Genomic DNA, 27,846 nt, shown 5'->3' with positions numbered 1-27,846 from the left:
AGTATAATAACATATTCAAATTTCAGCCCAATCGGTTGGATAAAAAGAATTTTTCATCATCCGGGCACACCATTAGAACGTTGTTTTGAAAAAACCGCGTTAAAAGTTTCAACAACAGATTAAATATGTTTCATAGAATTATATTTATTATACTTTGCACTGTAAGACATTTTGTAAAGCCGTGTATACTTAACCTCAACCGGCTGAAAATCATCTTGATTTCTTAATGTATGAGCAGAAGTACTAATAAAACTTGTATTTTGTTCGGTGGTATGTCTATTGCCATGAAATTATTTGTTCAGCGCAGGATCTCCAGGATTTTTGTTATTGCCCTTTTTTCCTTTTCGATCCATTTTCACGCTCTTCGAAGATATTTACGCGCAAAGTAACAAGCGTACACTGACTGTTCGTCTTGAATTTCGATATAACTGAGCTCCAAAATAAATGTATAGAAAGAAACAGGTCTCGACGTTTGCAGCTACCGTGCGGTTCAGCGCGTACTACTACGAGAAACTCACGTATAGGTGGTATAACTTTGTTAATATTTCGATTTTCTTTCTAAAATTTTTACAGCATATTGATACCATAATATATAGATAGTACTTTCGAAAAAAAGTTGATTTTTCCAAACCAAGTTATCAGATTACTACCTTATCAAGAAGTAAAACACTCGTACCCCACATCTTCATTTATAAGTACCGATTGCTTTCTACGATTTTGTTTTGATTTTACGATTGATTTTTGACTTTTGAAGAAAATGGATTAAAGAATACGAATTAAATTTTGCTTTAAAAATCGAAACAGTCAAAAAAATTTTCTTGAAAATCGTCAAATTACTATTAGGGAAGTTGCAGAGGATGTTGGCATATAAATCGGCTCATGTCATTCAATTTTCTGAATTGTTTTGGGCATAAAACGTGTGGCAGCGAAGTTTTTTCCGAAATCGCTAAATTTTAAGCAAAAGCAATGTCGCTAATTCGTGATTTTTTGATCAAAAACAAAACCCGAAAAATGCCTCAACCACCTTATTCACCAGATTTGGCTGCCTTCGACTTTTTTATATTCCCAAAACTGAAAAAACCAATGAAAGGAAAGCGTTTTGCCACAATTGATGTCGAAATCGAATAAAGAGCTGATGGTCATACCGAAAAGAGCATTTCAGAAGTGCCCGAGTATTGGAAAAAGCATTGGTACAAGTGTGTTGTATACGATAGGAGCCAAAATAAATATTGATGAATAAATAAGTAGTTTTAAAAAAAATTCAAAATTCATCTTTTCCTTTGAACACATTTCGTATATAAATATTATATATAAATATATACTATATATACTTAACTTTAACAGTAAATTTTTAGTCAACCAATTAAGTTTTTTTCAAACAACTTCTAGATTTATAAAGCAGATGGCAATGATGCCACAATCTAGTCTAATTTAATCTCGCTATAATTTTCTATCTTCGGTTATCTGATGTCACAGTTACAATATGACAGGTCTTTGTGATAGGTTTTTTAGCATCTCATACACAGCCATTGTTCCAATTCTCCAAATTTCTCTTCTAAGATATTCCAGACTAAATATATACATATATGTATGTATTAAAAAATATCCCACTGCTGGTCAGTATGGAAGTCTGGGAAGTTCTCAATGTAATGCAATAATATGAACACGCCCAATTCATGTACTGTTATTTACAACTAACATATGTACATATATTATATTCGTATATGTATGCGTATGTACATCAGAATGCTAACGACAGAGATTTATTAGATAATATTATTAGTAAATCAAGAACAAGACGAAAACCGGAAGATAAATATACTTTGGTGGTAAAATCATTTGGTTGAGAGTTTCAATTAAGACAAATCAATTTAGAAATGTAATAAAACTGTGCAGTTTATTGGCTGCTTTCTCCCTCTCTCTCTATCTCATCTGTCTATCAGATTGTGCAATGGTTAGGGTCATATTGATTTGTAAACGTTGCTGGGATGTTAGCTTATTGATATACGATAATTGGAGCTGGATCTACAGAGATACTCAAAAATATTTAATAAGACCAATCGTAATAATTTAAATGGCGACCTGTGTGAAAATTGTCAATACTTTTCGATTTAGCCAAAAGAATTCATGGCTCTGAAGAGCTCTTTAAAGAAAGAGAATGCTCAGAATTGACTCGAACTTATAAAAAAAACTACATTTGTAGTTTTTTAATAGAAATCTTTATTATCGGTTTCAAAATAGGCTCCTGACCCAATACAAGTACAACAACGATTAATCCAAATTTCCATGGACTTTTTCTAAGCCTCGGCTGGCATGGCCTTCAGTGCCTTAAGTTTTTTTTTTTGTTTTTATACCCTGAACAAGGTATATGAGGTTTGCCACGATGTTTGTAAAATCCAGAAAGAAACATCTCAAACCCTTTAAAATATAACTTATATCTAATTGATCAGCGTGATAAGCTAAGTCGATTTAGCCAGGTCCGTCTGGTTGTATATACGCGAACTCGTCTTTCAGTTGATATTTCCATTTGAAACTTTGTACATATTCTTTTCTCCCCAAGAAGCTGATCATTTATCGGTACAGCCGATATCGGACCACTATATCATATAGCTGCCATGCAAACTGAACTATCGGAATCAATTTCTTGTGTTTTTTTTTTGATTTCGGCTAATTTTTACTAGATTTTTGGACATTTTCGACGTCAAATTCATAAAGCCACGTCTCGTCAACAGTAATGATGTGTTTGTTGAATGTAGGGTCTTGTTTTCGCTTATAATTTTTCATTCATAAAGTTTTGGTTAGCATACTGTGGCGTATGAGTAACTTGAGTGTAGGCATTATTCGCCTTGACCACATCTGCACTAAAAACAAACTTTGGAATGGAATAAAAACGAGATAGCAAAGGAAGAGTAATATAAAAAATAGAAGCAAACAAATTTTAATGAAAATTTCATTGAAGTTTGTATTTTATTTATTTTTTATTAACTTAAATGCTTATTGGACTTAGCGCCAAAATATTTACTAAACGACGGCTGAGAGTTCTACCTATAAACGCTAGAACAGTGTGGTAAAATCCTCAACTAATGTAACAATAGTGTTGCATGCAGAGAAAATCTCATTCCTATTGAGAAAATTACACTGGGATTTTCATAAGCTTCTCTTTATCAAGCTCTATTTAAATGACTCCAAAATGTTTTTTGTACAATGATTAGCTCTTGGGGAATCGAAAAAGGGCTTAAAAGATGATCGGACTAGACTATTTCCATTATTTTAATGATATTTTCGACAATTGGTCTTCTAAAGTTTGGTGCATCTTTGACATCATTACCGTATCAGAACCATGAATACTATTCACATTTTCTGCCACCTGGCCTACGTTTTTGCCTTTATTGAAAAAAAAAACTGTGGAATATGACGCATTTCCTCTTAGCTGTTGTCCATCTTTGAAGCGTGCATAAACAATACTTAGGCAAGTAATCAGAAAACTGTCTGAAAAGTTTTTTTTTCAATAACTTATATAATGTGAAATACAGTTTACTAAATCCATTTTTTGAAAATATAAAGGATTTTTTTATTCATTTTTCCATAATTTAATATGCCATAACCTAACTTTTTCTATTCTGAACAGAGATGTAAAGAGAAACATCGTGTATATTATAATTCACTCAAATATTTTTTATGAATAAACTATACCTACATATGTGTTCAATAATTTTCTATGGATATATATAATTATTAGTCTGGTGTAGCCACTGTGCCTTCATTGTAATTTTAGCCCAGCTTAAATTTTTTTAGTGCAATATGCGCCTTCTTTGATTGTGTTATTTTGTTATTGCTAGAAATGCATGCACTTTTCATACCCCGAACAAGATATATTAAGTTTGCCACGAAGTTTTTAATACCCAGAAGGAAAAGTTGGAGACCCTATAAAATATATATATATATCTGCATGATTGAACCATGGCATGGATTATCCATGGATGGATGGTCCTGGGATATAATCTACAAAGAACTTGTTCAGATCGGACTACCATAGCAAAGAGCTGCCATACAAACTGATCAATCAAATTCAAAAAAATATCTTTTTTACACCCTTTTATGCTATAAGAAATGCACCTGTGCAGGGTATTATAGCTTCGGAAGCCGAAGTTAACTATTTTTCTTGTTAAAGCTTATTTTTTGTCATGTAAGCAATATATATCTAACAGCTTTTGTTACATGAGTTCGTTTGCTTCAAGTGAAAATTTGTGACAATAAAGAGAACAGCAAAAAAATGGTAATATAATTTTTTACCAAAGTTAAAAATTGCTTACATATACATACATACATAAACTCCAATAGAAAAACGTCGCCATTATGCACAGTCTTGCACGCTGCTTACTAACGAAAAATGTCCTTTGATTTGTGCGACACCGCTGTTGTTGACTAGCCACCCACAACGCTCATGTACTGGTGTGCAAAAATAGTTTTAACATCAAAACGTCTACATTATTGGAATTCCTCGCAACTTTTCGCAAATGCCCATTTGCTTACGAACACATACAAACATGCATTTAAGGATACAAGTATTATGAAGTCTTGTTTGTATGTATATATATGTATGTGTGTGTGTGTGCTTGCAAGCGGCAATTTGCATGCATACTTTTCTTTTCGTGTGCTATTATGCTTTGCTAAGTTTATATGTATGTGTGTATGTATGTATGTATGCATGGGTGTGTGTGAGTATTCGCAAGAATTAAAAGGATATTAGCGTTGAACAATTGAACAATAGGCGTAACATTACAATTAGTGCAATTCCCATGTGATTTATTGGCGTTAAATATTTGTGCGACAAATAAAAGCACATAAATACACACATAAACCTCTGCATATATACACATATTATATAATATACGCATTTCTTCAATTCCTCTCATCGGTGCGAGGCAAACAATTGTCGTGCATGCAGCATATTTATGCTTGTGCTTGTCTGCAAGGCGGGCGTTTGCAACAAATATTTTACTCGCAGAAATGTATAAACCATAAATTTTGCATTGAGCCGAAACTGCTGGTTGGTGTGGTGGCAGTTTGCTGAATTCCTCTAGGTGCCATCGCATGCACATTTCATCACACACACACACACACACACACACACGCACACACACACACACACGCACACACAAATCTACAGTGGCTTGTATTTATTGCAAGTGTGTGTCGGAGACAAGCGTACAAACAAAAGGAGACTAGCTTGTTGAAATGCAAGCATATTTTATGGTAATTTATCGCTTCTACACTAACAACTATTCAATACAAATATCCGCACTTGTTGTCTATCTGTCTGTCGGTGGTCTTTGCAAATTATAAGCTTAGGTGTAATGTTATACGCTTTTGGCTAATAAGAAAATTTAAGTACACCACTCTTTGTGGTGTGTGAAAAATTTATTGCAGGTGCAAGTTTGTAAGGTGCTTATAGAGCAGGTGAAAATGGCTATCAAGACGGGATTTTCTAAGCCAATGAATGCAATTATTGTAAGTCCATATTTACTTTGTGAAGAGACTGACCTCTGTATAAAATTTTACAATAAACAAATAATAATAAAACAAGAAAAGACACAAATGCCTTCACAAATGCAAAAGATTCATTACAAGAACTTTGATTGGTCAGTTTTTATGGCAGCTTTATGCTGTGGTGGGTCGGTCTGAACAATTTCTTTCGAAATTACACCGTTCCCTTGGACAATAACCCATTCCAAATTTCTTGAATATATCTCGTCAAATGCAAAAGTTGTCCTTACAAGCACTTGATTTCGATCGTTCAGTTTGTATGGCAGCTATATGTTATAGTGATCCGATATCGGCCGTTCCAAAAAATTAGTAGCTTCTTGGTGAGAAAAAGACGGGTTCAAAGTTTCAGATCGATATCTGAAAAACTGAGGGACTAGTTCTCATATATACAGACAGATTAATAGATAAACGGACATGACTAAATCGACTCAGCTCGTCACGTTGATTGTCTCGTCTCTGACGTTTCCTGTTTGATGTTACAAACATCGTGGCAAACTTAATATATGAAGGAAATATAGCGGCCGTAGCTGAGAGTGTACAAGAAGACCGTAGAGAGTCGATTCGGAGCCGTTCGCAGCAACTCGGACTGACGTAATACAGCTTGTGCAAGAACTGAAGCCACTCGCTCTTCCCAAGCGACATCGCTTCCCTCTATGGGCTCTTGAAAAGCAACCTGAAGAGATTCCAGAGATGCCATTCCATCCAGAAAAAACAACGGTTTGATGCCTGAAATTGAAGCTCGTGATCTCGGCGACATTTGGTTTCAACAAGACAGCACCACTTCCCACACATCGCATCAATTAATGGATTTATTGAGAGAACACTTCGGTGAACAGATAATTTCACGTTTTGAGTTGGTCGATTGGCCATTAAGATCGTGTGATATCGCACCGTTAGAGTTTTTCCTGTGGGAATATGTAAAGCCTAACATCTATGCGGACAATCCTGTTTTGATTCAGGTCAACGTAACCGCGGCCAATATTAGAAAGAGATAAATGCCAAAGAATGTTCTTTCGAATGATAATAAACATTTCCTATTTAATTTAAATTTTCTGTGTTTTGTTTTTTAAAGTAGGGAACCTCGAAATGGTTCACCTTTTATAATCATCTAATAGTCGTTGTTGATGGTTTAAACTTTTCAAATGGATGTTTTTAAATTATTGTAGTTCGCACAGCAACCATTTTAAATGGTTTTTCAAATCTTTAGAGTTTCAGCTATCTCCGGGAATTTCTTTTTGTGGTCATCCCAAATTAGTTTGTGGACTTTTTCTATTTTTATCCGTAGTAACATCTTTTAATCGCCCACTGGGTTCTTCGTGTCCGTCTTCGATGCTTTTATGGCCTGCGTAGAATTTAGCTAATCAATAACGAATGTTTGATTTGCCTGACGTAGACTCAATACGAGTATGAGGCCTACATCATATTTTCCGCAAAACTTATCCAATTTGGTCAAACGTTGGTGATCTACTGTTAGAATTCGAGTTTTGGTTTGTCCTTCTCAAAAAGCAAACTTCAATCCCAATGAGATCAATTCATTCAGATTATCCTTATTTCTTTCAATCGAACTACTATAGCCTATAATTGTTTTCGAACATTTTCGGCTCAACAAATCGCAATTTAAAACACAAACTCATTTTTCAGTGAATGTAAAATTTCCATAAGGAAGTACTTAAAATCATGATTACAAAATTTCTAGAAGACAAGCTCTTTAATTATGCCATGGAAAAAACTCGTTTTAAATAAATTTGTTTTCAAAGATTTTTACTTTATTAACATCTTATAAGAAACTTACAAAGCTCTTTGAAAACTACTAACAACAATAACAATCTGCTAAGGGACTGTCCTGCTTTAATATCTATTAAGTTTATTTCAATTCTTTATTTAGTATATTTTTACACAGATTTTCGAATCCTTTTCGTATAACATATTACAACTGTAATGGACTAGAGAAAAAATTTGTTTGGTCAACCAGACTTTTTTTTTATCATTTTCACGCTTCCACAAGCAATTAGTTGCACGCAACCACAAACACACTTCAAAGTGGGGGGCGAAGCGTGGCTGTAAAAGTTAATTCAATGCGCCGCACTAAAGTGGACATTAAAAACAGAAGCCACAGACGATTGAACAGCTAAAGCAGCAAAATAAAAACAACAAAAAACGGTATGGCATACCAGTATAACATAACAACAGCATATACGGCCGGCAGCTTCGTTTGTTGCAGACAAATCAACCAAGAGCATAACGCCTGCCTTCTGACCTCTGACTGCAGCATGTAGAGAGGGTAGTTTCCTACACCCAGGCAGCCAGGGCTCTGCGCACGCTGATATATGCAATGCCAACGATGTCGCGTGTGCTAACGACAGTTACAAGCAACTGTCTGGCAAGTAGCTGCTTGGTGTGGCAGGAGTATGGCGTACTAAAATGTGGTGTGCGGTATGTTGGACAAATGGCATGCTTGATGGTTGGCGTTACCTACGTGCACACAAATGTATGTATGTATACATCTGTCTATATATAAATATGCATACATATCTCTTTCGTTCACTTCAATTGGCTTTTTAATGATGTTTAATGTTTGTGGCTTGCTAGTTGCTGACGATTTTTCTCCACACTTTTACTTCCTGCCTTTGGCTTTGGCTTTGTTTTTTGCGTATTGCTCTTGAGATTTGCGTGTACGAGTATTTGTGTGTGTGTCTGCGTTTTTGTTGTTCTTTACTAGCTGGTTTCCGCTTTTCAACGGAAGACAATAAAGCACTATCACCTTCCACGCTCTCATTGCTATCGTTGTTGTTGCTGTTGTTATGAGCGTACAAAATCATGCTGCTATCATGAGCCGCGTCGATGCTGATAGCTGCTGATGACAATGGACAATTTTGATGTGACATCGTTAATGTTGATGATAGTCTGAATTGTGCGTCAAAGATGACGAATGTTGCTGCCACAAGACCTTTACGCATATACAACTATTTGCTGGCGTTATTTATAACTACTAAATGCTTGATGTTGCTGACGATGATCTATCTAATAATGTCTTATCAACTGGGTTTCCACTCAATAACACACAATTTGTTACAAGCTACCGGTTTGCCGGGTGAATTAGCAAAATTATCGCAAACGAGGTGTGGACTGCCTACATGCATACTCACCTACTCGCTTGGAGGGCATAACGGAAATGATGTTTAATGATTTGAGCATTATCATTCAGCACATTAAGAGCTGTAGGTCGTCCCTTTTCATGTTCAGTTGGCACTTTTTGTTCGAAAAAAGAAAGTTGGTGAGAAAAAATCGTTTTAAGTAGCTAAGAATTTTTGGCAGAATATAGTAATTTTTAACTGTTGTTAGTGTAAGCGCAAAAAGCTCACTTGCATTTGCGTGTGCAACATTTAGTTAATTAGGCGACATTTTGCCGCGAAAGACATTCATTTAGTCAACACACCCACAAGCTCCAGCTACATGCCTTTGGCAACAGGCCAACTGGGCGATGAAAAGTAAGTGTGGTAAACAAGTTCTTACATTTCTCGGTAAAATTATATAATATAAAAATGGTGGCACTAAAGAAATGCTGCATTTAATATGGAAATAGTTAATCGCTTCGCATAAGTCTCCTTAAAGTTGCAATTGCAACTGCACTTAGTTAGATTAAGCTTGATTTATGCTGCCTGTATTACATTTATTGAATATTACTTTTGTTCGTTTTGGCTTAAGAAGTAGTTTGGAAAAACTTTCGTTGACATAATGTTAATCATTTATTTTTATTATTTTATGGCTGTGTTAATCTAAGTTATTGCATACTTTTTTGCGTTTAGAGTTGCATCACGTATGTTGTAGGTAGTACTAGTTCGTGAGAAAGGGCCAATTTTTCTGATTTTTTTTATGATACAGTTTAATTTTTTTTTTCAAGAGCAATGGTAAATTAGAGTGTGACATTTGAAGAATATTTTGTTAAATTTTCATTGAGAAATATTAAAAAAAACGGAAATGGCAGCAATTACTTAAGAGCATCTCGAAATAGTTGAATTACAGTGTCCCTCATAACTTGCTGCTGGATCATCTGAAATCGAAAAATCAAAGTTATATTGTTAGACAATCGGATTCTAAGTAAAACTGGGGGATTTAAGATTTCCATTTTTCACTTTTTGGTAACACTTTGAAGGAAAAGACGCGATTTTTGCGAAAAAATCAATTAATTTGTTATTGTAAAATAAAAAATATTAACAAATTTGAAAAAAACTCTCTAGCGTTACCTTGTTCGTTATGTACAGAAATAGAGTTCTAAATTTGAGAAACTGCAAACTACTGTCTGCGGACGCACGTACAAGGCCATTGGTTGTATGAGTATACATCCGAAAAGTGAGCATATTGACTCAATAGCGGCCAGCAGGATCCTGCAATTCAACAGAGCAGGGTCGTAGAGAAAAAATCGTGGCTCGAGGTGGATATAGGTATGTAGGCCTCTTATACATTATATAAGGTTGTCAAATATCTCCCTTCCGCTTTTTTGTCTTTTAAATTTCGCGGCTATGTACAAAGCGCTACAGAGCTCGTATCTGGCAACACAATACATAATTTGAAAGGTCTTGCCATAACCTACAAAACAACGCTATGCATGATTAGTTTGGATATTGCGTTCAACAGTTATAGACGTGTAAAGATGGAGTTCACTAACGCCGAAATTCGCGCTATTTTAAAGTTTTCCTTCGTTAAAGGCAAATCCGCTAGAGAAACGTTCCGTGAGATTAATGGTGTTTTGGGGGATGGTACTCTATCACTTCGAACCGCGGAGGAATGGTTTCGACGATTCAGAGCCGGTGAAAACGACACCATGGATAAGCCAGCCGGCGGAAGACCTGTGACAACAAATACCGATCAAATCATGGAATACATCAAGTTAGACCGGCATACGGCATCTCGTGACATCGCCCAGGAGATGGGAGTTAGTCACCAAACCATTTTGAACCATCTGCAGAAGGCTGGATACAAAAAAAAGTTTGATATGTGGGTGCCGCATAATTTTACGCAAAAAAACCTTCTGGACCGAATCAACGCCTGCGATATGCTGCTGAAACGGAACGAACTCGTCCCATTCTTGAAGCGGATGGTGACTGGCGACGAAAAATGGATCACATACGACAATATCAAGCGAAAACGGTCGTGGTCGAAGGCCGGTGAATCGTCCCAAACAGTGGCCAAGCGGGGATTGACGGCCAGGAAGGTTTTGCTGTGTGTTTGGTGGGATTGGAAGGGAATCATCCACTATGAGCTGCTCCCATATGGCCAGACGCTTAATTCTACCATCTACTGCGAACAACTGGACCGCTTGAAGCAGGCGATCGACCAGAAGCGTCCAGAATTGGCCAACAGAAAGGGTGTAGTGTTCCACCAGGACAACGCCAGACCACACACTTCGTTGATGACTCGTCAGAAGCTACGGGAGCTCGGATGGGAGATTTTATCGCATCCACCATATAGCCCGGACGTAGCGCCAAGTGATTACCACCTGTTCCTGTCCATGGCGAATGCCCTTGGTGGTGTGAAGTTGAACTCAAAAGAGGCTTGTGAAAAGTGGCTGTCCGAATTCTTCGCAAATAAGGAGGGGGGCTTCTACGAGGAAGGTATTATGAAGTTGCTGTCTAGATGGAAACAGATCATCGAACAAAACGGTGCATATTTTAACTAAATCCGATCACTGTAACACTTTTTATAAAGCATTGAATGAAGAGCAAAAAAGCGGAAATATTTCACAACCTTATATTATATTGATATTCTATTTTTTTGTATGCTGATAATGATCGGTTATAATTTCTCTTCTGGGTTAAATCCGGTTCCGTTTGAAAGGTCCGTTGAGTAGTTTCCATTATTTTATAAATAACTTTTTTTTTTAAATAATATAAACTACGTAAATTTTCTCTTAATTAATACCAAGCTCTCCCATTTTCATATCCTTATCGCAGTTATAAATTTATGTATAATATGCAGTGTATAAAAATATGTTTCCGCGCTGTGATCTGCTGCATTCATCAAGCTCATATGAAAAAAGCTCATATCTCCACTAAATGACTGCACATCAATGTTTATTTACATGACCGCTCATGGGTTTCCTGCGGGTACGCGCCACTATTTTTAGTTGCATTTAATCACAAATATACATATGCATATAATTGTATGGATATTTACACTTTGAGCAGTGGCGTGGTTGATAGTTAGAAAATAGCATCCTACGATGTAAGCGAAAGCATGTAAAATATTATATAATAACCTGGGTACCAAGCCATATAGGAATAAAAGAAAAGGAATAGGCAGATACGTTGGCTCGCTCGGGGATAGCTAGAACACAACTTCCCTAAATTGGTCCCAAATCATTTAGCTCCTTCAAGAATCGTTTAAAGCAATGGACCCTAGAGGAACATCTCAGGTCTTGGAACACTAGCAATACAGAGCAAACCACAAAGTTACTTTGGCATAGTCTTGATGGTAGACAGACCAAAAATCTTCTACTTCTACGCTAAAGGGAACTTAGTAATATTGTAGGGGTCATCATTATGATGATGAGATGCTGGAACATTATCTTTGTGAATGCCCAGTCTTCAGTCGGCTGAAACGGGATATCTTCCACGACTCAGAATGCTTCAATTGAAGAGGCCTTGGGCAGCTGGGGTGGAAAAAAACAGTATTTTACCAAATCAACTGATTAAGGCTTAATTTCTTTACCACCCGGGAGCAAAATGGGTCTTAGGATCTGGCGCTCCTGCCCCTCCCATTTCAGCGTACCAACCAACCATTGAAATGTTTAAATACAACTATTAATTTTTTGATTGATTTTAGTCTAAAAATTGCAATGTCCTGCAAAGATATAAGTTATAACACAGCCCAAATTTTACTCTTTCCGAACAGAATAAAATATGCCTACCTATGCAAGGTACAATACATTTCGTAACCCTCTCCACTGCATACGCTTTATAAATTATGTGTCTAAAATTTCCCTCTACCTTTCAAATTCACAGCGCCACTGTCCATACTTCGTGAACTTCGCTCCGCAGCAAACACTACAACAACTGAATAAACTCTAAATGTCCATATTCACACACATATATGCTTTACGATTTTGCTCCATGTAGTTTTGAACACTTTGTTTCATGGTTTTGCATTTTTTAATTTGTTAGTTTTGATGCCACTTCTTTTTAGCAATCCTTTATATTGTTGTTGTTGGTTGCACATAGTTTGTATACAGTATGTGCAACGGCGCGTAAAGATATGTTGCGCGGATTACATGTGTAAATTAAAAGAGAAGCGATAGAAATAAAAGTTAGTGGCTTCCGCAAAGTTACCACAAAACACTTAACAAATAAATACTACCTGGTACCCAGTAGCGCCTAAATGTATGCAAGTGTGAAGCTAAGCTCACGCATTCAAATGCAGGTGTGGGAAATTAATATTTTTATTATGTCTAGAGCAGTGTTTCTTTTTATGCTTTTAAAGGCGATTACACTTATGATGCCGATAAACTTTGAATATTAAAAATTTTAATAATTTCTCTTTGTAAAATGTTTAAAAAAATGTGAAACCATAAAAATAAACTGAAATATACCTTTAGGATGCATAATAATTAAAGTTCCAAATATATGTTTATATAACGGCACTGTTTACTGTTAGTTAATCACTTTGTAGTATGCACAAAATATTTTCCTCCATCTCTTTTTTAACTTAAACCTTTGAACTACTTATTTACACATTTTTCCGCATAAATATCTTGACATTTTTATTGCCGTTTCCCTATATACATCAATAGCAGGTATTTGCAGTTTCCTAATACTCCTGACTCAAGTAGCTATTTTATTGCAAATTGAAAAAGTCAAGCGCTGTCACCGGCTTGCCATCACAGCCATCGACAACCCATTGGATGCAGCGTGAATGTTTTACATTTTCCCTTTATCTCCGACATTAACTTTGATGACGTCGGCGGTTCAGACTGGTGGTAAATATAAGCTCAAACTGTATGCAAAGTCGGCCGCGATTTACTTGTTGTTTTTCTGGTTTTGGCTCTGCTGAAATCACAAGAAATTGGAAAAATGTTTTTTGTTTTGTGCTCCTTGGAGTTCTTCGGAAATATGTTGCAGGTAGAAATGCGACTATTAGCTGTCACAACATTGCAAGGCATTTGCTGCATGGGCTAGTTCCATGAATGCGAAAAGTTAAAGAAATACCTTCAATGAAGTTATTTTTACAGCCTGAATGGGGTATATTAAGTTTACCATGTATTTTGCAACACACCGAAGGAAATATCGAATCACTATAGCATATAGCAAATTAAACTATCAAAATCATGTTTTTGTATGGAAAACTTTTGTATTTGACAATGAGCTGAGGTTGATAGACTTCGACGAGGCCCGAAATATGATTGTCCGTAGTATCAGATTCCGTCACAAGAAAATCAATTAAGCTACTTTGCTGTCTCCGGATCGAAAATGGCGCTATCGATCATGTTGTCATAGACTTTAGATTAGATTAGAATATGAGGTTTGCACTGCGACCTAGGGTCTATTGTGTCCTCTCTTCCATCACATGCATTCCCAAAGTCCCAGCACCCTGAAAAACTCCAACAACTTGCTGGGTGCTATTGAGGCAATGTGATCCATGTTCACATAAATGGAACCGAGGGTCTTGAGCCTGCGTCTACAAATTGCGGTGTAATCTAAAATCAGGTGTTCTAGTGTTTCTGGTCCCATGTCGCAGAATCGGCAGTTGCCACAAAAAGCTATGCCCATGTTTGACAGGTGTTTCTTGAGCCTGCAGTGCCCAGTGTAGAGCGCGACAAGATTGGCGTTGGAGATTTATTACTGCACACTGAGTTCTTCAGTGCTCTGATCACGCTTGCGTGGGACGCATTATCAAAAGCACCTTCAATGTCTAGGAAAGCACATATCGCAACCTCATTGTTCTCCAGCGAGTTCTGGATATCAGCCGTTAGTTAGTACAGAGCAGTTTTAGTAGACCTACCTGCTCTGAACGCGTGCTGATTTGCATGCAGAGGTGCGACTTTTAGTGCTTTCGATCTTATGTGGTTGTCTATAATCTTTTCCATACCTTTTAGCATGAAGGAGGTGAGACTAATAGGCCTGAAGGATTTGGCTAGTGAATAGTCCTTCCTTCCTACCTTAGGTATGAAGATTACCTTTGCTATTCTCTACGGTGATGGCATGTATGACAACGCAAGGCTATCTCTCATCAGCCCAACAAGGTACGGCAATAGAGCTTGCCCTCCTTGCTGCAGAAGTGCTGGGAAGATGCCGTCAGCCCTAGTGACTTATATTTCGAGAAGGAAGCCAGTGCCCACTTGATTGAGTCTGCATTGAATAAATTCTTTGCAGATGTCCAATCTGAGCGATCAGGCTTATGTGCGTCTACTGGTGAAATTTGGTCCTCCCGTATAGTCTCCGGGAAGTGCTCAAGCAAGAGTGCCATGGCCCTTTCATCTGCGTTGGTCGTATAGGTCCCATCAGATCTTTTTAAGGCTAATGCTGTGTCAGTCTTACCTCTGGCCAGAGCCTTGTGCAGTCTGGCTGCCTCTGGGGCTGAGGAGACATTTTCACAGAATTTCCTGATACTCCTGGTTTTTGCAGACCTAATTTCCTTATTGTAAGTTGTTAAGTGCTGCCTATATTCCTCCTTGTTGCCGGTTCTTTTGGCTTTGTTAAAAAGCCTGCGAACCGATTTTCTGAGCACCGAGAGTTTACTGGTCCACCAAGGACAGCCCTGTCTGGTTGTCTCCCCTGGGAAATAGGCCGCTGCAAGGACGAAGTCTGCACCTTCCTTGTCCTTTCACCTGCACCGCGACCAGATCCTGCGTTAGGAACTCTGAAATACATAAGAAATTAATATCGTTCCTGACCACTACACAAGACCGAGGTCTCTCAGAGGAGAGATCCCAGATTACCTCGCTTGCTCTTGTATTGAGGCCCCTGACCTCTCCTCTAAAGACCCACGGCTCCTGGATTAATAGGATACCCAGGTTATCCGAAAGGAACCTACTCGCGATAACAGCCGAGGCTGCTGTCGCGTGGAGTAGGTTCACCTGGGCAACTTCTATATTGGCAATGGCGGTCACAGGACTGGTTCCAGGAGGGCAGATCGTCGTCGTCGCTGTCCTCGTTATTCCCCTGCTGGTCCTGCCCCTTCAGCCTCTCTAGGAGCTCTGTGTGGAGGGTAGCTCCCCTTCACACTCCTTAGTACCTATGTTTAGTGCTCCTTCTGCTACAGCTGTAGCACCTTGCACCACCGTAGCAGTAGCAACCTGCTCGAGTGTGCCGGTACCGGACTGAGTTGGCGTCTCATCCACCAGCATTGCTTCCTCCGCCGTTCCTTCCGCCGGTGTGGTTTTAGGCCTACAAGGCCTCATTACCACACTGCTGAACCTAAAGTTCAGCCTAAACCCCTCCTTTCGGGTGAAAGGTCTTAGACGTTAGATATATCGCCAGTTTTCTAGACATGTGAAGGATCAGAGGGCCAAATAATAACTCATATTACTATCTTGTTACAACGAAGATACGCATTTGCCTCTACGCAGCAAAGAATATCTGTCAACAAAGTTTCAAGACCAAACTATATGCATTTAGGAACCAAGAAGGTAATCAGGTCACCGATGCTCAAAGCATACTAAGTTTATGGAGTGAAAACTTCTCCAAATTACTGAATGACAGTGAAAGTACAACACTCGGAGGTGATGGGACCGAAACTTCAACTGACGACAATGGAGTAGATATTCCAATACCAGGCTATGAAGAAGTACGAACAGCATAATTAGAGCAGCAAATCTTAATATACAAGGTATATATTAATAAAAAATGTACACTTGCTGGTTTATGCCACTGATATTGATATTATTGGCTTTAATATCCGTGCCGTTAGTTCTGTTTTCTCCAGATTAAACTAAACGAAGTGAATGGGTCTATCCTGTCATCAAATAAACAGTCATCACTGTTGACGGTCATAAAACTAAAGTTGTAGATAATTTGGTCTGTATAGGAACCAGCAGAAGCAACTCCAACAATATCAGCTTTGAAATTAAGCGCAGAATCACTTTTGTCAACAGGTGCTACTTTGTGCTGAGTACGCAATAGAAAAGTAAAGTCCTCTTTCTTGACGAACCAAAACAGATTTCTATAAATCGAGCATTATTCCCATTCTGGTGTGGACGACGTCTGTTTTTATTAAAAAATATATATTTTTGCAACCATGTGCTACTTTCATATGCACATTCATATCGCCGATTTACGGGCACATGCTTTCTTTCACTGTTGACTTGTGTAGATATGTCAGCCAAACCGAATATGAGCAATCATCGCAAGCGTTCACACTTCAAAGCACAGTGGGCCAATCAAATGTCCAGCACAGTTTGTTGAATACCACAGCTTGATGACACTAACGACACAGTGAACATTCTACGACGTCATTAATCTTGTTACAATGTAAAATTCATCAGCGAATGCTTTTGACAATGCAGCTTTTTTTGCGCCCATAACGGAGCTGAAACAATGGATGGATGGTGGAAGCTCAATGATGGACGAGCTTAAGCGAAAAACAAAAATGCCTACAGAATGACGAAACAACAACAACGACGAGTGTGTGAAGAGAAATACTAGTAAGAAAGAAAATGCGGCAAAAAAATATATTATATATATTAACATAGGTATACAAGCATGTGCGTGCAAAAAGCAAAACATGAACTGCGCAAAATCTGTCTATATGTAGATGTAGATATGCATATGCGCATTTCCATATATGATCAATCGAGTGAAAACTACAGATGCCGGCGGCAAATCAATACGAAACCAATGCTCTCGAAAGATATCAAAGCATATGCATAGGCGCTTAAACATGGTTTTTGTTGCGCATGAGTATGTAAGCATACAAATTAGCTACTGAGCTATGCGATACTGCTAACAACACAACAACATTTGACTAAAATCACATATTACCTCATAAAGTCATAAGAGCTTCGGAACCATTAAGACCTGAGAATGCATGTAATACAGAAATAATGGTATGCCACAGGTAAGCTGCCATAAACGTTGATCATAATTGCAAAAAATTTGTTGAAAATATGCCTGTGGATTTCATTAACTTATATACTGTAGTTATCTAAGGTATATGTGTACATTTGTATATACCCGTATAAACTTACTCATTAAAGGGAAGTCTTCAAAAGCTTAACGACTATGCATGCATACATTTTACATTCATGCCTATATACGACATGCCGAAATATCTGTAGTTTATCCTTGTGGCACTGTCTTAGCTAAGTGTTTCAACTGCGTGACTACAACTCGCTGAGTTGACAGCAAACTTGACAGCTGTTTTGTTATACTATGTTGTTCGGTTATTTTTTTGTACCACTCGTTTTTGACTAATATTGATTTATGGCTAGTTCCAGACATGAACAAGTCTAATAAAAAGACCCTCTAAAATTTCAAGAAAATCGGTCAAGTAGAATCAAAGAAATCGTGGGTATCATTTTGAAAAAAAAAAACAGTTTCTATAAAAACGCGTTTAAAGTTTCAGTTACAGCCGAACCAGTTAAGATACCGGGTCAGCATAATACCTTCATCTCCGAAAATAATTCGTATTTGAAAAAATCCTCTTGTAGACAAATTCTTGAATAGTGAAACTTTAAAAAAAAAAAAATCTATTTCTATTTCTAGACTAGAATATCCCATTATGCAACTTGTGATATTAGATTTTTATATACATCTCATATATTTTTCTTAAATCTCGAACTTAAATTTCAAATTCTGTAATATTATATTAATGTAGTAAGAATTACGTCTAATCTCACTTTCTTAATATAAGAGCTTTAATATTAAAAATAGTGAAAATATATTTAAGGAATAATAATGCTGAAAAAAAGCTTCCATGAAGAATAGAGTACCAGAGTACCACAAGTAACTTAATATCTTAATATTTCATTTTGTTTATGCTTTTGTTTTTATATTCTTTACTATACCTTATTTATTACCCACTTCACAGCTCATTTTATTTATTCCGCCTTCTGCCTTTTTTCGCTAATAATACTCTTGACTCAGTTATCTGGCTCATCCAAAGTTAAGAGCCTATCGATATTGATACTACAATAATAAACTTCTTTCGTACATTGAAAGCAAAAAAAAAAAAATAATAATAATAACATGAAAGAGACAAATAAAATAAACCATAAAATTTAAATAAAGAACAAACGCACGAACAGTAGAACAATATAACAATACAAGTAATTCTATAAGGAATGCTGGCTTTGCTAATGGCGAATATCAAGTACACTTCAATGTCGTGAAGGAAAAGAGCGAGGAAAAGAGAGAAAGAGAGAGAGAGTCATCATAACACTTTCTTCTTTAGCCTGCATTTACTATGTATTAAATACAGCAATGTGACTTTTTGAAGCAGTCAGGAAAACAGCAATGCTTTCTAAGCGTATTACAAACAGGAAAAAGCTTCAATAAATAAAGCATCTGCCTAAATGATTACAATCGTATTAGGTCTATTGAAGTGTATGATATTAAAGAGAAGTGCAGAAGAAAATACAGACTTGAAAAAATGTTAAATCAGATTCAGACTACTTTGCTTAACGTTTATTGATTGATACACATATTGTAATTATTTTATCCCTCTAATTTAATAAAACTATTTTAATATGTGGCCATCCAACTCCAATGGGCCATTCCTTATTATATCCTAAACAGCTTGTACTACCCAGTACCCTTGTATAAAGTATATATATAAATGATCAGTTTTTGAAATATCGATCTGAAATTTTGCACACGTCCTTTTCAAACCAAGAAGCTGCTGATTTGTCAGAACCGCGGATATCAGACTACTATAGCATATAACCTTCTACATATATTTGACAATTTGGCATAGATTATTGTTCACGGCAACTATTTCCAAACATATTGTTCAGATCAAACCACTATAGCATATTGCAGTTATATATACTGTTATAATACCCTCTTATGCTATAAGAAGTGCCAATGTGAAGGGTATTATAGCTCCGGTATAGCCGAAGTTATGTGTTGTCTTGTTTTATACCTTGAAGTGGATATATTCAGTTTGCCACGATGTTTGTAACATCCAGAAGGAAACGTCGGAGACGCTATATAATATAAATATGTACATAAATGATCAGCATGATGAGCTGAGTCGATTTAGCCATGTCCGTTTGTTTATATAGGTATATGCGAACTAGTTCCTCCGTTTCTGAGATATCGACTGAAATTCTATTGTATGTAAATTGCATTGAAAACTTTTTCATTTGAAGAAATAGCTTCTCCAAATTTGGCATCGGTTATTGCCTAAGGCAATGGTGCAATCTCTGAACAAATTGTTCAGATCGGCTTACAATGTACATAGCTGCGATACAACTGACTTGTAAGGAGTCTTTTGTCCTTGTGAAGGGTATTATGGCTTCGGTGCAACCATAGTTAACGTTTTTTCTTGTTTTTATTTATTAATCCAATTTATGTAAAAAATATATTTTCTTAATTTTTAATTTAAGCTGTTTGGAACTAAAAATTACATTATAAATTTTTTTAATAAAATTAAAGAATAAAATTGACATACTTTATTATTAAATTAAAAAATAAATTTAATCCCAAAATTTTAATTAAAAATTGAAAATCCAATTCTTAACCCAAAATTTTTGAATCATACAATTTACCACCCTGTTCACAAGTATTAAATTGCTCATTTTAGTAAAATTAATTAATTCGAGATTAGAAATTCATTCCACTTCTATTTGTCATTGCGTACATAAACTATGTGTATACTTGTATATACACATAAATATAAATATAGTATATGTTTCAGTGTGTATTAATTGAATTAAATTTTCCATAAACTGTTGTGTAAGTGCATTGCTGCTCTGGGAACAGGAAGTGTATTAGTCAAATTTTACTTATACATACCTATGAACATCTCCATATATAAGCATGTATGTGTGTTAACACGTTGCATCGCTTTAGTTCCTCAAGTACTAATGCTCTTTCTGTTGCGTTGACAAATTCACGCCTGTCTGCCTTGGACTTGTGAGCCACATATACTTGTATGTATATGCTACAAGCAGCTAAGAGGTCATAAACATGCATATCGCACATACATGAACACACATATACATACCTACAAATATACCGTGTACAAATTTGCGAAATGCAAGCATATAAACGCAAACAAGCTAATAAGTGGCTACACATGTGCGTTGAATCATACTCCAAGGACATAAACAGCAACCTCAGAACAGCCATTGAGATAAACATGCACTTGCCACAAACACCACCATATATAATATAATATATATATATATATATATATATGTATGTGTAAGAATGATACTATTTAGTACAGCATATGCTATATACAATACCATAGTAGGTGGCAAAATTTTTCATTAGCATTAGGCTATTACCACTTCTGTACACATATTTAGTCGTAATGCGCTCAAAGCTTATAAATGACAGCTGAAAGAAAAGAGAAAACAAAAAATAGTTAAGGAGAAGCTTAAATAAGTTTCATGGAGACAAACTATGTGTACCAAATATCTAATGGCATGCGTACAAACAAGTGGAGAAACCTTTAAGAGTATAAATGCTCTGTCAATTGCATTTTATATGAGTATATTAAGGGCATTAAAAACCCCGTCTTAAATATTAAGTTCCCTCACAATTGTCTGAGTGTTCTACTTGATTTGGATCGTCTGTGTCTTCAAGCAGACTGCTGCTGAACTGCTTGTGACATCTGCCGTTTGCTGTTCTTTATTTATTACTCCCACTTTTACTATCCTTTACACTGCCTTTTTTTCTTTTATACGCGCTGCATTGTTATTTGCCACATTTTGTGGCGCATCTTTTGTAGTTATTAACCCTTAACCGCAAGCAACATTTATTATCACACGACATACTTCACCCCCCATACCTGTCACATATCGGTTATATAGCTAGGGCTAGCCTTTTCTTGATTGTCGAAAATTTGTTGCAAAAACACACACGTACTCGCATTGTTAACGGTAAACTATTTAAGGGAAGTCAGTTTAGTGCGCGTGCAACAAAAGTGTGGCATTGACAATAGAATTTATTTCTATTCACACTTTTATAGCTTAGCCCATATCCCTTGTTGTGTTGTTGTTGTTGCTCATAACTACTGGTGCGGTAATTGTGTGTGATCTTTTAATTTGTGCTCATCGCACCATTGAATTCAGTGTCAGCCGGGGAAAGTGATGCCTTTGTGCACTTTTGGTTGTTGAAAGCTGTTGGGTGATGTCTTTTGATTTCGTCTCTTAGTTTCGGTGTGTGATTGGTTATATTTCGTGGATTATGGCAATTTATTCTAATATTATTAAATTCCAATGATCTCTTTATCCATATACTTATAGATGAGCCCAAGATTTTGACAGCCACCCAGTTGGTGAACTTTTCGTCGAAATTTATTTCAGCTCGTTTGAAATCTGGTTACTTCGAAACTAGGCATATGGAAGCTTCGTGAGAGTAACAGCAGCTTTGCTAGAGAGAACTGTTTATTTATACAAGTCATGACTGATTCGCAGCTTCTCGGCTTGTCAAATAAAAAAGTTTTCCATACAAGAGCTTGAATTTCATTGGACAGTTTGTATGGCGGCTATATCTTATAGTAGTCCGATATCGATAAATAAGCAGCGTCTTGGTGAGAAAAAGACATTTGCAAAATTTCAAAACGATATCTCAAAAAGCGAGAGACTACTCGTTCGAGTATTTACAGACAGACAGACGGTAAGGACATGCACGACAGTTCGTCGGTAGAATCAAAAAATAAATTATTAAAGCGCAAAAACCCAAATAAGAATTAAGAGTTTGCCATAATTTAAATCAACAACAGCGACAACCACTGCCTAAGTAAGAGAACTCACTCCTATTACTCTTGAATTCCACTTTCACTCCGCATCTAATGGTCTTTAAAAAACAGGAAAACAATATTTCCATCAAAATCAAATCATGCATTCGTAACTGCCTCACGCAGTGACTTGATTAAAATGGCAACAAGTTTGCGCCGAAAATGAAATTACAAAAAAAAAAAAAAACAGAAGAAATTATCGACACTAAAGCTGCCAGCCAACTCATTAAGAGCAAATGAGTATTGAGCGAGTAAGCCACTGCAACCGCTGCTTAACGAACGAAACTGCATACATAAGTTAGTCGGTATTTATGCGCAAATGTAAGTATATGGACGTGTGAAAACATGTTGTTTATTTGCCACACTTGCAACATATGAGAGAACGGGCATAAAGTATGAGTGGGCGGCAGGCTAACTTCTACAATGGCATGTGTATGCATTAAGTTGGTCGGTTGGATGGTGTTGCTGTTGTTTAATGAAAATTACACGCTAACGGGCTAACGAGTGAGGTGCTGCGGGGCTTAAAGCGGGTAACTGTACTTTTCGACGTACCAACTCGAACTTCGCTTGATCCCGAACCGACTGGTGTTAAGAATTTTGGTGGTAATGAGTTGGTGGAGGTGATATGAAGTTGGAATGTGTGTGCGTGTGCTGTCCCGTTGAGTGAGTTAAAATGTGTTAAACCGTTGCAATTTATTTGCGCCACTGTATTTAAGTGTGATATGTTTATATGAGCACACATATGCGAGTATATTTGAGTTCTACGACTAGCGGAAAAAATTATGTGCTCGAATATTTTACAGTGTCAGCGCGGCAATTTTTTATTGCAAGTACATAAATATGTGTGTGTGTGCGCCGGTGGGTATTTTAAGTGTACAAATCGCTGTCGCCTCACAATTGTCAGCAAACCACGCTGACATCGAACGCCGTCACCCTCTTATCTATTAAATTTAAATGATTGCGTAATCTGCACCATTGCTCTAGACTCACATACCTATGTTGTAAGGTTAAGTCCTGTTATTGTTTTTAATTTCAACTCGCATTAAACTCACATAAAATTAAATGAAATTACTTGGCGCAAAAATTCTCAAACATTTCATTTGTACTTACGAAACTTGCTTTAATTTTTTATCTTCACAAAAATGAATACAAGATTTGAAGATGCTTGTGTTTTGAAATTAGAAAAATGCTTTCTGCTATGTGCGCAGCTGTGTCTGAAAACTAATTTACAATAGATACAGTCAAGTAGAACTTATTGACGGTAATATAAAAGTTTTATATTTTATTTTCAACAAGTTTACATAATTTGTTTTCATTTGCTGTAATAGAATAGGAATTAAGTTCTTGTATTTTAAAATTACATTAAACTTTCGACAAAACAGATAAAGAGGGCTAACATCGGTTACTCTATACATTTTTGGTATCACATGACACATGCCCAATCTTTCAAGCAGAATATAACTCACGCAATGTTTTGAGATATTTATTGTCGCGGTCTGCGTATGCGAGATTGTAGACTTTTGTCAAGTTATCCTCTGTGGAAGCCATTTTCGCGGCACCTGTGCGTGGCTCAACAAAACCGCAGTGCGCCAATTTTTTGGCATAGCTTTTTTTTCCAAAAAACCGATAATCCGCAAACATGCTTACTTGAACACGCTGTCAAAACTTAATGAATTCTCTTTAGATAGTGGCGCCTTTGTGTGGTAAGTCTAAGCGTTTATCGGACCGTCCCTAATAACGGATGCGTTTTTTTAGACATGTGGTTTTCAGTGAAGCAATGCCGTTTTCGGAGTTGGTCTTTTTAATAGCTGTTACTTGATTTACACTCAGTTTGATTTGCCATTTAATAAACAGACTTACTCCGAAACAACGTATGTAAATCGTGCAAAGTCACGTCGTTCAGTGCACACCGTAAAAGCAATTGCTGCTGTTGAGCAGAGTATCGAAGAAGACTCAAATGAGTCCGTCCGCCATAGCGCGCAACAATTGTAGCTATGCCCATACTGGAGGATTTTGCGGAAGGCTCTTGGTTTGCGGGCTTACAAAATCCAACTCGTTCAAGAATTGAAGCCAAACGACCATCAAGCGCATAGCGCGTTCGGTGAATGCATTCAAAACGAGATGGCCACCGATCGCGATTTTCACAAGAACATTTTGTTCAGCGATGAAGCTCAATTTTGGTTGAATGGGCACGTTAATAAACAAAATTGTCGCATTTGGAGTGTTGATAATACACGACGCCGTTACATCCTCAAAAAGTCACTGTATGGTGTGCTCTATGGGCAGAGGAAATCATTGGTCCATATTTCTTCCAAAATGAAGCCGGTCATAATGTTACAGTCAATGGGAAATCAATTTACTGAACGAAACTTTTAGTGAGCGCATTATCTCGCGTCGTGGGTCTGTGGTGGGGTCTCTAAGATCGTGCGATTTAATACTGCGGGACTATTTTTTTTGTAGGGCTATGTGTAGTCGCTTGTCTACGCGGATAAGCCCGAAACATTCTGCGCGTTGTTGTTGACTTATGGGGTTATATACAGTTAGAAGGCCGAAAAAAGTGAATTTTTCAGAAGTTTTTCTGAGAAAACGTTTAAATTCGTTGATCCAAAAATTTATACACAGGTTACGGTATCTTTTAAATATATTTCAACACTTAGTACTAGTAAAAACATTTTTTTGGAAAAGAACTACAGCTGATCTTCGAGAGCTCCTCTCAAAAATTACGTTTTGCGGTGATTACTATATCTCTGAACTTGATCATCTAAAATTATAAAACCAAACAGATATCGTTAAAGTAATGTTAAATATAGTAATTAATCGAAGGAATAAGCCAATTAAATTTTTTGAAAAAAGGGCGGTTTCTCAAAAAAAAAAGATTTTTCACCGAAATTTCGGTTAATTAATTTATAAAAACAAAAACATTTATCGAAAAGTAAAAATCTTCGATTAATTACTAAAAAATATATTTAAGAAGCACGTCTAAAAATTTGCGACTAATCGGTTTAGCCGTTTTCGAATAATTTTGGTCACCGACTTTGAAAACACCGTTCTGAGAAAAACGCGGTTAAAGTTTGGAATGCACTTTACATGGAATAAAAAACGCCTTTTCAAATTTGCGCGTAACTTCGAAAGTATCCACCGGAACGATATGAAAATTTCGAAGACCCGAATTTACACATTTTTGCACAAGTTTTAGTTCGCTTCCGTAATTTGCACGTAATTTCTGAAAAGTTTTATTCTGTTAACTTCATTGAAGTTTAATTTGTTTACTGTTAAATTTTTTATATGAGAAATAGGCGTGGTTGTCATCTAATTTCACAGTGTCTCTAGTGGTAACCTGACACAGCAAATTTGGTTATACTTGTAGGTTGTGTCAAGTAATTCCTGAGATATAGGATTTCATTTAAAGGTGGGGCGGGCACGTCCACAATCCAATATTTATAACATTATATCGGGAATGGGCGTGGTTATTATTTGATATTATCAAAAGCCTTTGAAGAGGTGCTAAACTTACTTCTTCTCAGCAAGATTGGTTGAGTTAGGTGTAGCGGTTTGGAATAAAAAATGTTCAGCACAGAAGTGTCCCTGGGTACTATAATCTCCTGTACTAAATGATCGTCTTGTTTCTTAATTTAGTGCTTAGTTCTGGCACTTTATAGGTTTTCGTTTAGTGGCGTGAAAATGTTTCGATTCCGCTCATCTGCAATACCAATCTCTCCCTGGTGCTGTGTTTTATCATGCTGCTTGCATGGACAGAAGGACGGACAAACAGTCGCTTAGAATTCAACTCGTCTCGTCACACTGATCAGTTATATATATTATACTCTGCAGCATCATAATACAGGGGTATAAAAATAAATGATTAAAATAGAATATAAAACAGAAGTGGTTTAAGAAGCCTTTTATTTATTTGATTTCTGAAATGGGTTGTCAACAACAACAAATTGTTAACTTCGGTTGCACAGAAGCTAGAATACCCTTACTTACAAGAACTTAATTTTATCACTCAGTTTGTATGGCTGCTATATGCTATAGAGGTCCGATTTGAACAACTTTTTTGGAGTTTGCAGTGTTGATTTGAACTGTAATTTTTGCCGAATTTCGTAAAGATATCTGGTCAAATAAAAAGTTTTCCATACAAAAATTTGATTTTGTTCGATCAGTTTGTATGTCAGCTGTATGCTATGGTAGTAGTAATCTTCTTTCAAGCAACGCTACCTATATACTAACTGCCACCAACGTGGGAATCTATTAATGGCACAGAACCGTCGATTATATAGTCTATCACTGTTTTCCATCAAGCAAAATTTCATTTGAATTTCAAAAATTAATTTGAAAAAAAAAATATTAAAATATAATATTATTTCAAGCAAAACATTAAAGCGCTTTAAAATTTTATTTTATATCCACATACATTTTTAATTTCTCTCCAATTTATCCTTACTTGCATTTCACAACCATTTTTTTATTCAATTTTATCAACAGAGCTGTCAGTGTGTCTTTCACATTGTTGCTCTGGTGACACTTTAATTTAGAGAAAAAAGGAAGCACACAGTAACTAGAAAGCCATATATATATATACATATGTATATATACATATAATTAGTACAAAAAACTACAAACTGAGTATTTAGTTAATGCTACTTTTGGTCTCCTTTTGCCAAGTAGACTCTTTTCACTCGTTTTGTTAGTGTCATTTGCAGCATAACCTCTTTCACCCGCAAATAGCAGTACACTCGGTGCGCAAGTAATGTTGGTTAACAAAAGTATAGTTGTGTAAAAGCATATTTTTAGGCGTTGTAGCTTTAAAATGGAAAGACAAAAATAAAAATAAAAATGAAAATAAGAATGCAACAAAAGTGCGCTTTAAAAATTATAAATGCACCCAGCCTATTCAACGACTTGTTTTTTTTTTTAACTATATATTAGTGTATAGTAATATAGGAATGTACACACATACACAGCCATTTTTCCTGCTACTTATTTACGAGCAATGCAAAAATATCGCCCTGAGCCAAAACATTCGTTTCACTACTTTGGCGTGTATTTTTTAATGCAACCTGCAATGACACTATTTTCTATTCGTTGCCGTTATTCAGTAGCATATATTGTTGTTGTTTTTGTTGTTGCTGAGCAACTATAATGTTACTGCTGCTGCTGCTGGCAATGGTAGACCATTTTCTGCAATTGCAATGCAGCAGCCCATCATGTCGCTACCAAACGGCGAACTAGCTAGACGGTGGCGCAACAACAAAAACAAACACCCACATAAATATTGCTTCCAAATGCTTATGTAGGGGCTGCTTTTTCATAATATATGTGTGTTTATTTGCATGTTTATTAGAGGGGAGGAAGGATGGTGCCACCGGCAGAAGACTACCCACCATTGCACCAACA

At 36.5% G+C, this 27,846-nt stretch overlaps 1 long non-coding RNA gene across 3 annotated transcripts in view; it reads right to left on the bottom strand.

Annotated features, from left to right (window-relative positions):
• Nucleotides 1–7,279: 7,279 nt before the first annotated feature.
• LOC118683786 (uncharacterized) overlaps nt 7,280–27,846 on the bottom strand; it is a 40,117-nt gene continuing 19,550 nt past the window's right edge. For all 3 annotated transcript variants that reach the window (XR_011396311.1, XR_011396312.1, XR_011396310.1), the window contains exons 3-4: nt 20,496–21,044; nt 7,280–9,598 (exon numbers count right to left, since the gene is read on the bottom strand). This is a non-coding gene — a long non-coding RNA (uncharacterized lncRNA). The remainder of the gene's footprint in view (nt 9,599–20,495; nt 21,045–27,846) is intronic.

Source organism: Bactrocera oleae, chromosome 2 (genome assembly GCF_042242935.1).
Source record: "Bactrocera oleae isolate idBacOlea1 chromosome 2, idBacOlea1, whole genome shotgun sequence".
Lineage (NCBI taxonomy): Eukaryota > Metazoa > Arthropoda > Insecta > Diptera > Tephritidae > Bactrocera > Bactrocera oleae.
Note: the sequence above shows the minus strand (reverse complement) of the source record. Positions and strands in the feature narration are given on the sequence as shown.